The sequence below is a fragment of the Canis lupus genome, chromosome 7 (assembly GCF_048164855.1).
Source record: "Canis lupus baileyi chromosome 7, mCanLup2.hap1, whole genome shotgun sequence".
NCBI classification, from domain to species: domain Eukaryota; kingdom Metazoa; phylum Chordata; class Mammalia; order Carnivora; family Canidae; genus Canis; species Canis lupus.
In genome coordinates this window covers 76,558,438-76,571,281 of record NC_132844.1, presented here as the reverse complement: position 1 = coordinate 76,571,281, position 12,844 = coordinate 76,558,438, and positions in this window count along the sequence as shown.

The window sequence follows — 12,844 nt, the reverse complement described above, 5'->3', positions numbered from 1 at the left end:
CCCTGCATACACACTTCTGAGAGTTGAGCTTAAGGCCTGTACCTCCCAATCCAGCCTGCTGGTTCCTTTCACTTCTAAAAGGCCTAGGCTCGCTGTTTGACGGAAGTGTTGGGAGAGGTAATTGGAATCTCCCGGCACACAAGACTAGTGCCTCCAAGCTCATTCCAGCGATAGCCTAGTAATTCCTGGGGTAGACAGGTGCTACATACTAAGTTCCATACGTGAGAATGTAGCTGAACGCCTTGTCCAAAAGCATCTTACTTCTGAGAGTTGAGCTCACCCTCAGTCCCTCACAGTTCCACACTGCCTGCAGAGTGAGTTTCGCAGGTCTTCACCAGAGACGTTTGCCACAGGCTTCTGAGACGCAAGTTAACAATGCAGACCTGGAGGGTATCTCCAGGTGCAGTAGAGTGGTAATCTCGGAACCGCCTTACTCAGAATACTGCTACCTTCACACTGTCATAAGAATGCAGCTAGTTGAGAGCTGGCTTCTAGGCATGCTTCCCTGTGAGAGCTGAGGACAGGGCAGGACCCTCCCGCATCCTGCCTGACTGTAGACTTACCTGCTAACCTCCTTCTGTTAGTGGCTGGGATAGTTTGTGGGAAAAGCATGTGTAAGCATTGGGCCTGAACTCCCGTGTATCTGAGTTGAATACAGCGATTTCCAAAGTCCTTCTTCAATAGGAGTGTAGCTAGGTTCCAACTCCCATGTCCGAGTGGGTAGCAGACATCTGCCACCCATGCATACACACTTCTGAGAGTTGAGCTTATGGCCTGTAACCCAACATCCTGCCTGCCGCTACCTTTCGCTTCCAAAAGGCCTAGGCTCGCTGCTTGACGCAAGTGTTGGGAGAGGTAACTGGAATCTCCCGGCACACAAGACGAGTGCCTCCAAGCTCAATCAAGCGATTTCCTAGTAATTCCTGGGGTAGACTGGTGCTACATACTAAGTTCCATACGTGAGTAGGTAGTTGAACGCCTTGTCCAAAAACATCTTACTTCTGAGAGTTGAGCTCACCCTCAGTCCCTCACAGTTCCACACTGCCTGCAGAGTGAGTTTCGCACGTCTTCACCAGAGACGTTTGCCAGAGGCTTCTGAGACGCAAGTTAACAATGCAGACCTGGAGGGTATCTCCAGGTGCAGTAGAGTGGTAATCTGGGAACCTCCTTACTCAGAATACTGCTACCTTCACACTGCCATAAGAATGCAGCTAGTTGAGAGCTGGCTTCTAGGCATGCTTCCCTGGGAGTGCTGAGGACAGGGCAGAACCCACCCGCATCCTGCCTGACTGTAGGCGCAGCTGCTAACATCCTAATGTTAGTGGCTGAGAGAGGTTGCGGGAAAAGCATGTGTAAGCATTGGGCCTGAACTCCTGTGTATCTGAGTTCAATACAGCGATTTCCAATGGCCTTCTTCAATCAGAGTGTAGGTAGTTTCCAACTCCCATGTCAGAGTGGGTAGCAGACATCTGTCTCCCCTGCATACACACTTCTGAGAGTTGAGCTTAAGGCCTGTACCTCCCCATCCAGCCTGCTGGTTCCTTTCACTTCTAAAAGGCCTAGGCTCGCTGTTTGACGGAAGTGTTGGGAGAGGTAATTGGAATCTCCCGGCACACAAGACTAGGGCCTCCAAGCTCATTCCAGCGATTGCCTAGTAATTCGTGTGGTAGACTGCTGCTACATACTAAGTTCCATACGTGAGAAGGTAGCTGAACGCCTTGTCCAAAAGCATCTTACTTCTGAGAGTTGAGCTCACCCTCAGTCCCTCACAGTTCCACACTGCCTGCAGAGTGAGTTTCGCAGGTCTTCACCAGAGACGTTTGCCACAGGCTTCTGAGACGCAAGTTAACAATGCAGACCTGGAGGGTATCTCCAGGTGCAGTAGAGTGGTAATCTTGGAACCTCCTGACTCAGAATACTGCTACCTTCACACTGCCATAAGAATGCAGCTAGTTGAGAGCTGGCTTCTAGGCATGCTTCCCTGGGAGTGCTGAGGACATGGCAGAACCCACCCACATCCTGCCTGACTGTAGGCGCAGCTGCTAACATCCTAATGTTAGTGGCTGAGAGAGGTTGCGGGAAAAGCATGTGTAAGCATTGGGCCTGAACTCCTGTGTATCTGAGTTGAATACAGCGATTTCCAATGGCCTTCTTCAATCAGAGTGTAGGTAGTTTCCAACTCCCATGTCAGAGTGGGTAGCAGACATCTGTCTCCCCTGCATACACACTTCTGAGAGTTGAGCTTAAGGCCTGTACCTCCCCATCCAGCCTGCTGGTTCCTTTCACTTCTAAAAGGCCTAGGCTCGCTGTTTGACGGAAGTGTTGGGAGAGGTAATTGGAATCTCCCGGCACACAAGACTAGTGCCTCCAAGCTCATTCCAGCGATAGCCTAGTAATTCCTGGGGTAGACAGGTGCTACATACTAAGTTCCATACGTGAGAATGTAGCTGAACGCCTTGTCCAAAAGCATCTTACTTCTGAGAGTTGAGCTCACCCTCAGTCCCTCACAGTTCCACACTGCCTGCAGAGTGAGTTTCGCAGGTCTTCACCAGAGACGTTTGCCACAGGCTTCTGAGACGCAAGTTAACAATGCAGACCTGGAGGGTATCTCCAGGTGCAGTAGAGTGGTAATCTCGGAACCGCCTTACTCAGAATACTGCTACCTTCACACTGTCATAAGAATGCAGCTAGTTGAGAGCTGGCTTCTAGGCATGCTTCCCTGTGAGAGCTGAGGACAGGGCAGGACCCTCCCGCATCCTGCCTGACTGTAGACTTACCTGCTAACCTCCTTCTGTTAGTGGCTGGGATAGTTTGTGGGAAAAGCATGTGTAAGCATTGGGCCTGAACTCCCGTGTATCTGAGTTGAATACAGCGATTTCCAAAGTCCTTCTTCAATAGGAGTGTAGCTAGGTTCCAACTCCCATGTCCGAGTGGGTAGCAGACATCTGCCACCCATGCATACACACTTCTGAGAGTTGAGCTTATGGCCTGTAACCCAACATCCTGCCTGCCGCTACATTTCGCTTCCAAAAGGCCTAGGCTCGCTGCTTGACGCAAGTGTTGGGAGAGGTAACTGGAATCTCCCGGCACACAAGACGAGTGCCTCCAAGCTCAATCAAGCGATTTCCTAGTAATTCCTGGGGTAGACTGGTGCTACATACTAAGTTCCATACGTGAGTAGGTAGTTGAACGCCTTGTCCAAAAACATCTTACTTCTGAGAGTTGAGCTCACCCTCAGTCCCTCACAGTTCCACACTGCCTGCAGAGTGAGTTTCGGACGTCTTCACCAGAGACGTTTGCCAGAGGCTTCTGAGACGCAAGTTAACAAGGCAGACCTGGAGGGTATCTCCAGGTGCAGTAGAGTGGTAATCTGGGAACCTCCTTACTCAGAATACTGCTACCTTCACACTGCCATAAGAATGCAGCTAGTTGAGAGCTGGCTTCTAGGCATGCTTCCCTGGGAGTGCTGAGGACAGGGCAGAACCCACCCGCATCCTGCCTGACTGTAGGCGCAGCTGCTAACATCCTAATGTTAGTGGCTGAGAGAGGTTGCGGGAAAAGCATGTGTAAGCATTGGGCCTGAACTCCTGTGTATCTGAGTTGAATACAGCGATTTCCAATGGCCTTCTTCAATCAGAGTGTAGGTAGTTTCCAACTCCCATGTCAGAGTGGGTAGCAGACCTCTGTCTCCCCTGCATACACACTTCTGAGAGTTGAGCTTAAGGCCTGTACCTCCCCATCCAGCCTGCTGTTTCCTTTCACTTCTACAAGGCCTAGGCTCGCTGTTTGACGGAAGTGTTGGGAGAGGTAATTGGAATCTCCCGGCACACAAGACTAGGGCCTCCAAGCTCATTCCAGCGATAGCCTAGTAATTCCTGGGGTAGACAGGTGCTACATTCTAAGTTCCATACGTGAGAATGTAGCTGAACGCCTTCTCCAAAAGCATCTTACTTCTGAGAGTTGAGCTCACCCTCAGTCCCTCACAGTTCCACACTGCCTGCAGAGTGAGTTTCGCAGGTCTTCACCAGAGACGTTTGCCACAGGCTTCTGAGACGCAAGTTAACAATGCAGACCTGGAGGGTATCTCCAGGTGCAGTAGAGTGGTAATCTCGGAACCGCCTTACTCAGAATACTGCTACCTTCACACTGTCATAAGAATGCAGCTAGTTGAGGGCTGGCTTCAAGGCATGCTTCCCTGTGAGAGCTGAGGACAGGGCAGGACCCTCCCGCATCCTGCCTGACTATAGGCGCTGCTGCTAACCTCCTTCTGTTAGTGGCTGGGATAGTTTGTGGGAAAAGCATGTGTAAGCATTGGGCCTGAACTCCCGTGTATCTGAGTTGAATACAGCGATTTCCACAGTCCTTCTTCAATAGGAGTGTAGCTAGGTTCCAACTCCCATGTCCGAGTGGGTAGCAGACATCTGCCTCCCATGCATACACACTTCTGAGAGTTGAGCTTATGGCCTGTACCTCCACAGCCAGCCTGCTGGTACCCTTGGCTTCTAAAAGGCCTAGGCTCGCTGTTTGACGGAAGTGCTGGGAGAGGTAATTGGAATCTCCCGGCACACAAGACGAGTGCCTCCAAGCTCAATTCACGATTTCCCAGTAGTTCTTGTGGTAGACAGGTGCTACATACTAAGTTCCATATGTGAGAAGGTAGCTGAACGCCTTGTCCAAAACCATCTTACTTCTGAGACTTGAGCCCACCCTCAGTCCCTCACAGTTCCACACTGCCTGCAGAGTGAGTTTCACACGTCTTCACCAGAGACGATTGCCAGAGGCTTCTGAGTACAAGTTAACAATGCAGACCTGGAGGGTATCTCCAGGTGCAGTAGAGTGGTAATCTTGGAACCTCCTGACTCAGAGTACTGCTACCTTCTCACTGCCATAGGAATGCAGCTAGTTGACAGCTAGCTGGCTTCAAGACATGCTTCCCTGTGGGAGCTGAGGACAGGGCAGAACCCTCCCGCATGCTGCCTGACTGTAGGAGTAGCTGCTAACATCCTTATGTTAGTGGCGGGGAGAGGTTGCGGGAAAAGCATGTGTGAGCACTGGGCCTGAACTCCCGTGTATCTGAGTTGAATACAGCGATTTCCAATGGCCTTCTTCAATCACAGTGTAGCTATGTTCCAACTCCCATGTCCGAGTGGGTAGCAGACATCTGCCTCCCATGCATACACACTTCTGAGAGTTGAGCTTATGGCCTGTACCTCCACATCCAGCCTGCTGGTACCCTTGGCTTCTAAAAGGCCTAGGCTCGCTGTTTGACGGAAGTGCTGGGAGAGGTAATTGGAATCACCCGGCACACAAGACTAGTGCCTCCAAGCTCAGTTCAGCGATTTCCTAGTAATTCCTGTGGTAGACTGGTGCTACATACTAAGTTCCATACGTGAGAGGGTAGCTGAACGCCTTGTCTAAAACCATCTTACTTCTGAGAGTTGAGCTCAGCCTCAGTCCCTCACAGTTCCACACTGCCTGCAGAGTGAGTTTCGCTGGTCTTCAGCAGAGACGTTTGCCAGAGGCTTCTGAGACGCAGGGTAACAATGCAGACCTGGAGGCTATCCCCAGGTGCAGTCGACTGGTAATCTTGGAACCTCCTGACTCAGAATACTGCTACCTTCTCACTGCCATAGGAATGCAGCTAGTTGACAGCTGGCTTCAAGACATGCTTCCCTGTGAGAGCTGAGGACAGGGCAGAACCCTCCCGCATGCTGCCTGACTGTAGGAGTAGCTGCTAACATCCTTATGTTAGTGGCTGGGAGAGGTTGCGGGAAAAGCATGTGTGAGCACTGGGCCTGAACTCCCGTGTATCTGAGTTGAATACAGCGATTTCCAACGGCTTTCCTCAACCAGAGTGTAGCTAGGTTCCAAATCCCATGTACGAGCGGGTAGCAGACATCTGCCTCCCATGCATACACACTTCTGAGAGTTGAGCTTATGGCCTGTACCTCCACAGCCAGCCTGCTGGTACCCTTGGCTTCTAAAAGGCCTAGGCTCGCTGTTTGACGGAAGTGCTGGGAGAGGTAATTGGAATCTCCCGGCACACAAGACGAGTGCCTCCAAGCTCAATTCACGATTTCCCAGTAATTCTTGTGGTAGACAGGTGCTACATACTAAGTTCCATATGTGAGAAGGTAGCTGAACGCCTTGTCCAAAACCATCTTACTTCTGAGTGTTGAGCCCATCCTTAGTCCCTCACAGTTACACACTGCCTGCAGAGTGAGTTTCACACGTCTTCACCAGAGACGATTGCCAGAGGCTTCTGAGTACAAGTTAACAATGCAGACCTGGAGGGTATCTCCAGGTGCAGTAGAGTGGTAATCTTGGAACCTCCTGACTCAGAGTACTGCTACCTTCTCACTGCCATAGGAATGCAGCTAGTTGACAGCTGGCTTCAAGACATGCTTCCCTGTGAGAGCTGAGGACAGGGCAGAACCCTCCCGCATCCTGCCTGACTCTAGGAGTAGCTGCTAACATCCTTATGTTAGTGGCTGGGAGAGGTTGCGGGTAAAGCATGTGTGAGCACTGGGCCTGAACTCCCGTGTATCTGAGTTGAATACAGCGATTTCCAACGGCTTTCCTCAACCAGAGTGTAGCTAGGTTCCAAATCCCATGCACGAGCGGGTAGCAGACATCTGACTCCCATGCATACACACTTCTGAGAGTTGAGCTTATGGCCTGTACCTCCACAGCCAGCCTGCTGGTACCCTTGGCTTCTAAAAGGCCTAGGCTCGCTGTTTGTCGGAAGTGCTGGGAGAGGTAATTGGAATCACCCGGCACACAAGACTAGTGCCTCCAAGCTCAGTTCAGCGATTTCCTAGTAATTCCTGTGATAGACTGGTGCTACATACTAAGTTCCATACGTGAGAGGGTAGCTGAACGCCTTGTCCAAAACCATCTTACTTCTGAGAGTTGAGTTCAGCCTCAGTCCCTCACAGTTCCACACTGCCTGCAGAGTGAGTTTCGCAGGTCTTCAGCAGAGACGTTTGCCAGAGGCTTCTGAGACGCAGGGTAACAATGCAGACCTGGAGGGTATCCCCAGGTGCAGTCGACTGGTAATCTTGGAACCTCCTGACTCAGAATACTGCTACCTTCTCACTGCCATAGGAATGCAGCTAGTTGACAGCTGGCTTCAAGACATGCTTCCCTGTGAGAGCTGAGGACAGGGCAGAACCCTCCCGCATGCTGCCTGAGTGTAGGAGTAGCTGCTAACATCCTTATGTTAGTGGCTGGGAGAGGTTGCGGGAAAAGCATGTGTGAGCACTGGGCCTGAACTCCCGTGTATCTGAGTTGAGTACAGCGATTTCCAACGGCTTTCCTCAACCAGAGTGTAGCTAGGGTCCAAATCCCATGTACGAGCGGGTAGCAGGCATCTGCCTCCCATGCATACACACTTCTGAGAGTTGAGCTTATGGCCTGTACCTCCACATCCAGCCTGCTGGTACCCTTGGCTTCTAAAAGGCCTAGGCTCGCTGTTTGACGGAAGTGCTGGGAGAGGTAATTGGAATCTCCCGGCACACAAGACGAGTGCCTCCAAGCTCAATTCACGATTTCCCAGTAATTCTTGTGGTAGACAGGTGCTACATACTAAGTTCCATATGTGAGATGGTAGCTGAACGCCTTGTCCAAAAGCGTCTTACTTCTGAGAGTTGAGCCCACCCTCAGTCCCTCACAGTTCCACACTGCCTGCAGAGTGAGTTTCACACGTCTTCACCAGTGACGATTGCCAGAGGCTTCTGAGTACAAGTTAACAATGCAGACCTGGAGGGTATCTCCAGGTGCAGTAGAGTGGTAATCTTGGAACCTCCTGACTCAGAGTACTGCTACCTTCTCACTGCCATAGGAATGCAGCTAGTTGACAGCTGGCTTCAAGACATGCTTCCCTGTGAGAGCTGAGGACAGGGCAGAACCCTCCCGCATCCTGCCTGACTCTAGGAGTAGCTGCTAACATCCTAATGTTAGTGGCTGGGAGAGGTTGCGGGAAAAGCATGTGTGAGCACTGGGCCTGAACTCCCGTGTATCTGAGTTGAATACAGCGATTTCCAATGGCCTTCTTCAATCACAGTGTAGCTAGGTTCCAACTCCCATGTCCGAGTGGGTAGCAGACATCTGCCTCCCATGCATACACACTTCTGAGAGTTGAGCTTATGGCCTGTACCTCCACATCCAGCCTGCTGGTAGCCTTGGCTTCTAAAAGGCCTAGGCTCGCTGTTTGACGGAAGTGCTGGGAGAGGTAATTGGAATCACCCGGCACACAAGACTAGTGCCTCCAAGCTCAGTTCAGCGATTTCCTAGTAATTCCTGTGGTAGACTGGTGCTACATACTAAGTTCCATACGTGAGAGGGTAGCTGAACGCCTTGTCCAAAACCATATTACTTCTGAGAGTTGAGCTCAGCCTCAGTCCCTCACAGTTCCACACTGCCTGCAGAGTGAGTTTCGCAGGTCTTCAGCAGAGATGTTTGCCAGAGGCTTCTGAGACGCAGGGTAACAATGCAGACCTGGAGGGTATCCCCAGGTGCAGTCGACTGGTAATCTTGGAACCTCCTGACTCAGAGTACTGCTACCTTCTCACTGCCATAGGAATGTAGCTAGTTGACAGCTGGCTTCAAGACATGCTTCCCTGTGAGAGCTGAGGACAGGGCAGAACCCTCCCGCATGCTGCCTGACTGTAGGAGTAGCTGCTAACATCCTTATGTTAGTGGCTGGGAGAGGTTGCGGGAAAAGCATGTGTGAGCACTGGGCCTGAACTCCCGTGTATCTGAGTTGAATACAGCGATTTCCAACGGCTTTCCACAACCAGAGTGTAGCTAGGTTCCAAATCCCATGTACGAGCGGGTAGCAGACATCTGCCTCCCATGCATACACACTTCTGAGAGTTGAGCTTATGGCCTGTACCTCCACAGCCAGCCTGCTGGTACCCTTGGCTTCTAAAAGGCCTAGGCTCGCTGTTTGACGGAAGTGCTGGGAGAGGTAATTGGAATCTCCCGGCACACAAGACGAGTGCCTCCAAGCTCAATTCACGATTTCCCAGTAATTCTTGTGGTAGACAGGTGCTACATACTAAGTTCCATATGTGAGAAGGTAGCTGAACGCCTTGTCCAAAACCATCTTACTTCTGAGAGTTGAGCCCACCCTTAGTCCCTCACAGTTCCACACTGCCTGCAGAGTGAGTTTCGCAGGTCTTCAGCAGAGACGTTTGCCAGAGGCTTCTGAGACCCAGGGTAACAATGCAGACCTGGAGGTATCCCCAGGTGCAGTCGACTGGTAATCTTGGAACCTCCTGACTCAGAATACTGCTACCTTCTCACTGCCATAGGAATGCAGCTAGTTGACAGCTGGCTTTAAGACATGCTTCCCTGTGAGAGCTGAGGACAGGGCAGAACCCTCCCGCCTGCTGCCTGACTGTAGGAGTAGCTGCTAACATCCTTATGTTAGTGGCTGGGAGAGGTTGCGGGAAAAGCATGTGTGAGCACTGGGCCTGAACTCCCGTGTATCTGAGTTGAATACAGCGATTTCCAATGTCCTTCTTCAATCACAGTGTAGCTAGGTTCCAACTCCCATGTCCGAGTGGGTAGCAGACATCTGCCTCCCATGCATACACACTTCTGAGAGTTGATCTTCTGGCCTGTACCTCCACATCCAGCCTGCTGGTACTCTTGGCTTCTAAAAGGCCTAGGCTCGCTGTTTGGCGGAAGTGCTGGGAGAGGTAATTGGAATCACACGGCACACAAGACTAGTGCCTCCAAGCTCAGTTCAGCGATTTCCTAGTAATTCCTGTGGTAGACTGGTGCTACATACTAAGTTCCATACGTGAGAGGGTAGCTGAACGCCTTGTCCAAAACCATCTTACTTCTGAGAGTTGAGCTCAGCCTCAGTCCCTCACAGTTCCACACTGCCTGCAGAGTGAGTTTCGCAGGTCTTCAGCAGAGACGTTTGCCAGAGGCTTCTGAGACGCAGGGTAACAATGCAGACCTGGAGGGTTCCCCAAGTGCAGTAGACTGGTAATCTTGGAACCTCCTGACTCAGAGTACTGCTACCTTCTCACTGCCATAGGAATGCAGCTAGTTGACAGCTGGCTTCAAGGCATGCTTCCCTGTGAGAGCTGAGGACAGGGCAGAACCCTCCCGCATGCTGCCTGACTGTAGGAGTAGCTGCTAACATCCTTATGTTAGTGGCTGGGATAGGTTGCGGGAAAAGCATGTGTGAGCACTGGGCCTGAACTCCCGTGTATCTGAGTTGAATACAGCGATTTCCAACGGCTTTCCTTAACCAGAGTGTACCTAGGTTCCAAATCCCATGTACGAGCGGGTAGCAGACATCTGCCTCCCATGCATACACACTTCTGAGAGTTGAGCTTATGGCCTGTACCTCCACAGCCAGCCTGCTGGTACCCTTGGCTTCTAAAAGGCCTAGGCTCGCTGTTTGACGGAAGTGCTGGGAGAGGTAATTGGAATCACCCGGCACAGAAGACTAGTGCCTCCAAGCTCAGTTCAGCGATTTCCTAGTAATTCCTGTGGTAGACTGGTGCTACATACTAAGTTCCATACGTGAGAGGGTAGCTGAACGCCTTGTCCAAAACCATCTTACTTCTGAGAGTTGAGCTCAGCCTCAGTCCCTCACAGTTCCACACTGCCTGCAGAGTGAGTTTCGCAAGTCTTCAGCAGAGACGTTTGCCAGAGGCTTCTGAGACGCAGGGTAACAATGCAGACCTGGAGGTTATCCCCAGGTGCAGTCGACTGGTAATCTTGGAACCTCCTGACTCAGAATACTGCTACCTTCTCACTGCCATAGGAATGCAGCTAGTTGACAGCTGGCTTTAAGACATGCTTCCCTGTGAGAGCTGAGGACAGGGCAGAACCCTCCCGCATGCTGCCTGACTGTAGGAGTAGCTGCTAACATCCTTATGTTAGTGGCTGGGATAGGTTGCGGGAAAAGCATGTGTGAGCACTGGGCCTGAACTCCCGTGTATCTGAGTTGAATACAGCGATTTCCAATGGCTTTCCTCAACGAGAGTGTAGCTAGGATCCAAATCCCATGCACGAGCGGGTAGCAGACATCTGCCTCCCATGCATACACACTTCTGAGAGTTGAGCTTATGGCCTGTACCTCCACAGCCAGCCTGCTGGTACCCTTGGCTTCTAAAAGGCCTAGGCTCGCTGTTTGGCGGAAGTGCTGGGAGAGGTAATTGGAATCACCCGGCACTCAAGACTAGTGCCTCCAAGCTCAGTTCAGCGATTTCCTAGTAATTCCTGTGGTAGACTGGTGCTACATACTAAGTTCGATACGTGAGAGGGTAGCTGAACGCCTTGTCCAAAACCATCTTACTTCTGAGAGTTGAGTTCAGCCTCAGTCCCTCACAGTTCCACACTGCCTGCAGAGTGAGTTTCGCAGGTCTTCAGCAGAGACGTTTGCCAGAGGCTTCTGAGACGCAGGGTAACAATGCAGACCTGGAGGTTATCCCCAGGTGCAGTCGACTGGTAATCTTGGAACCTCCTGACTCAGAATACTGCTACCTTCTCACTGCCATAGGAATGCAGCTAGTTGACAGCTGGCTTCAAGACATGCTTCCCTGTGAGTGCTGAGGACAGGGCAGAACCCTCCCGCATGCTGCCTGACTGTAGGAGTAGCTGCTAACATCCTTATGTTAGTGGCTGGGAGAGGTTGCGGGAAAAGCATGTGTGAGCACTGGGCCTGAACTCCCGTGTATCTGAGTTGAATACAGCGATTTCCAACGGCTTTCCTCAACCAGAGTGTACCTAGGTTCCAAATCCCATGTACGAGCGGGTAGCAGACATCTGCCTCCCATGCATACACACTTCTGAGAGTTGAGCTTATGGCCTGTACCTCCACAGCCAGCCTGCTGGTACCCTTGGCTTCTAAAAGGCCTAGGCTCGCTGTTTGACGGAAGTGCTGGGAGAGGTAATTGGAATCACCCGGCACACAAGACTAGTGCCTCCAAGCTCAGTTCAGCGATTTCCTAGTAATTCCTGTGGTAGACTGGTGCTACATACTAAGTTCCATACGTGAGAGGGTAGCTGAACGCCTTGTCCAAAACCATCTTACTTCTGAGAGTTGAGCAAACCCTCAGTCCCTCACAGTTCCATACTGCCTGCAGAGTGAGTTTCGCAGGTCTTCAGCAGAGACGTTTGCCAGAGGCTTCTGAGACGCAGGGTAACAATGCAGACCTGGAGGGTATCCCCAGGTGCAGTCGACTGGTAATCTTGGAACCTCCTGACTCAGAATACTGCTACCTTCTCACTGCCATAGGAATGCAGCTAGTTGACAGCTGGCTTCAAGACATGCTTCCCTGTGAGAGCTGAGGACAGGGCAGAACCCTCCCGCATGCTGCCTGAGTGTAGGAGTAGCTGCTAACATCCTTATGTTAGTGGCTGGGAGAGGTTGCGGGAAAAGCATGTGTGAGCACTGGGCCTGAACTCCCGTGTATCTGAGTTGAATACAGCGATTTCCAACGGCTTTCCTCAACCAGAGTGTAGCTAGGTTCCAAATCCCATGTACGAGCGGGTAGCAGACATCTGCCTCCCATGCATACACACTTCTGAGAGTTGAGCTTATGGCCTGTACCTCCACATCCAGCCTGCTGGTACCCTTGGCTTCTAAAAGGCCTAGGCTCGCTGTTTGACGGAAGTGCTGGGAGAGGTAATTGGAATCTCCCGGCACACAAGACGAGTGCCTCCAAGCTCAATTCACGATTTCCCAGTAATTCTTGTGGTAGACAGGTGCTACATACTAAGTTCCATATGTGAGAAGGTAGCTGAACGCCTTGTACAAAAGCATCTTACTTCTGAGAGTTGAGCCCACCCTCAGTCCCTCTCAGTTCCACAC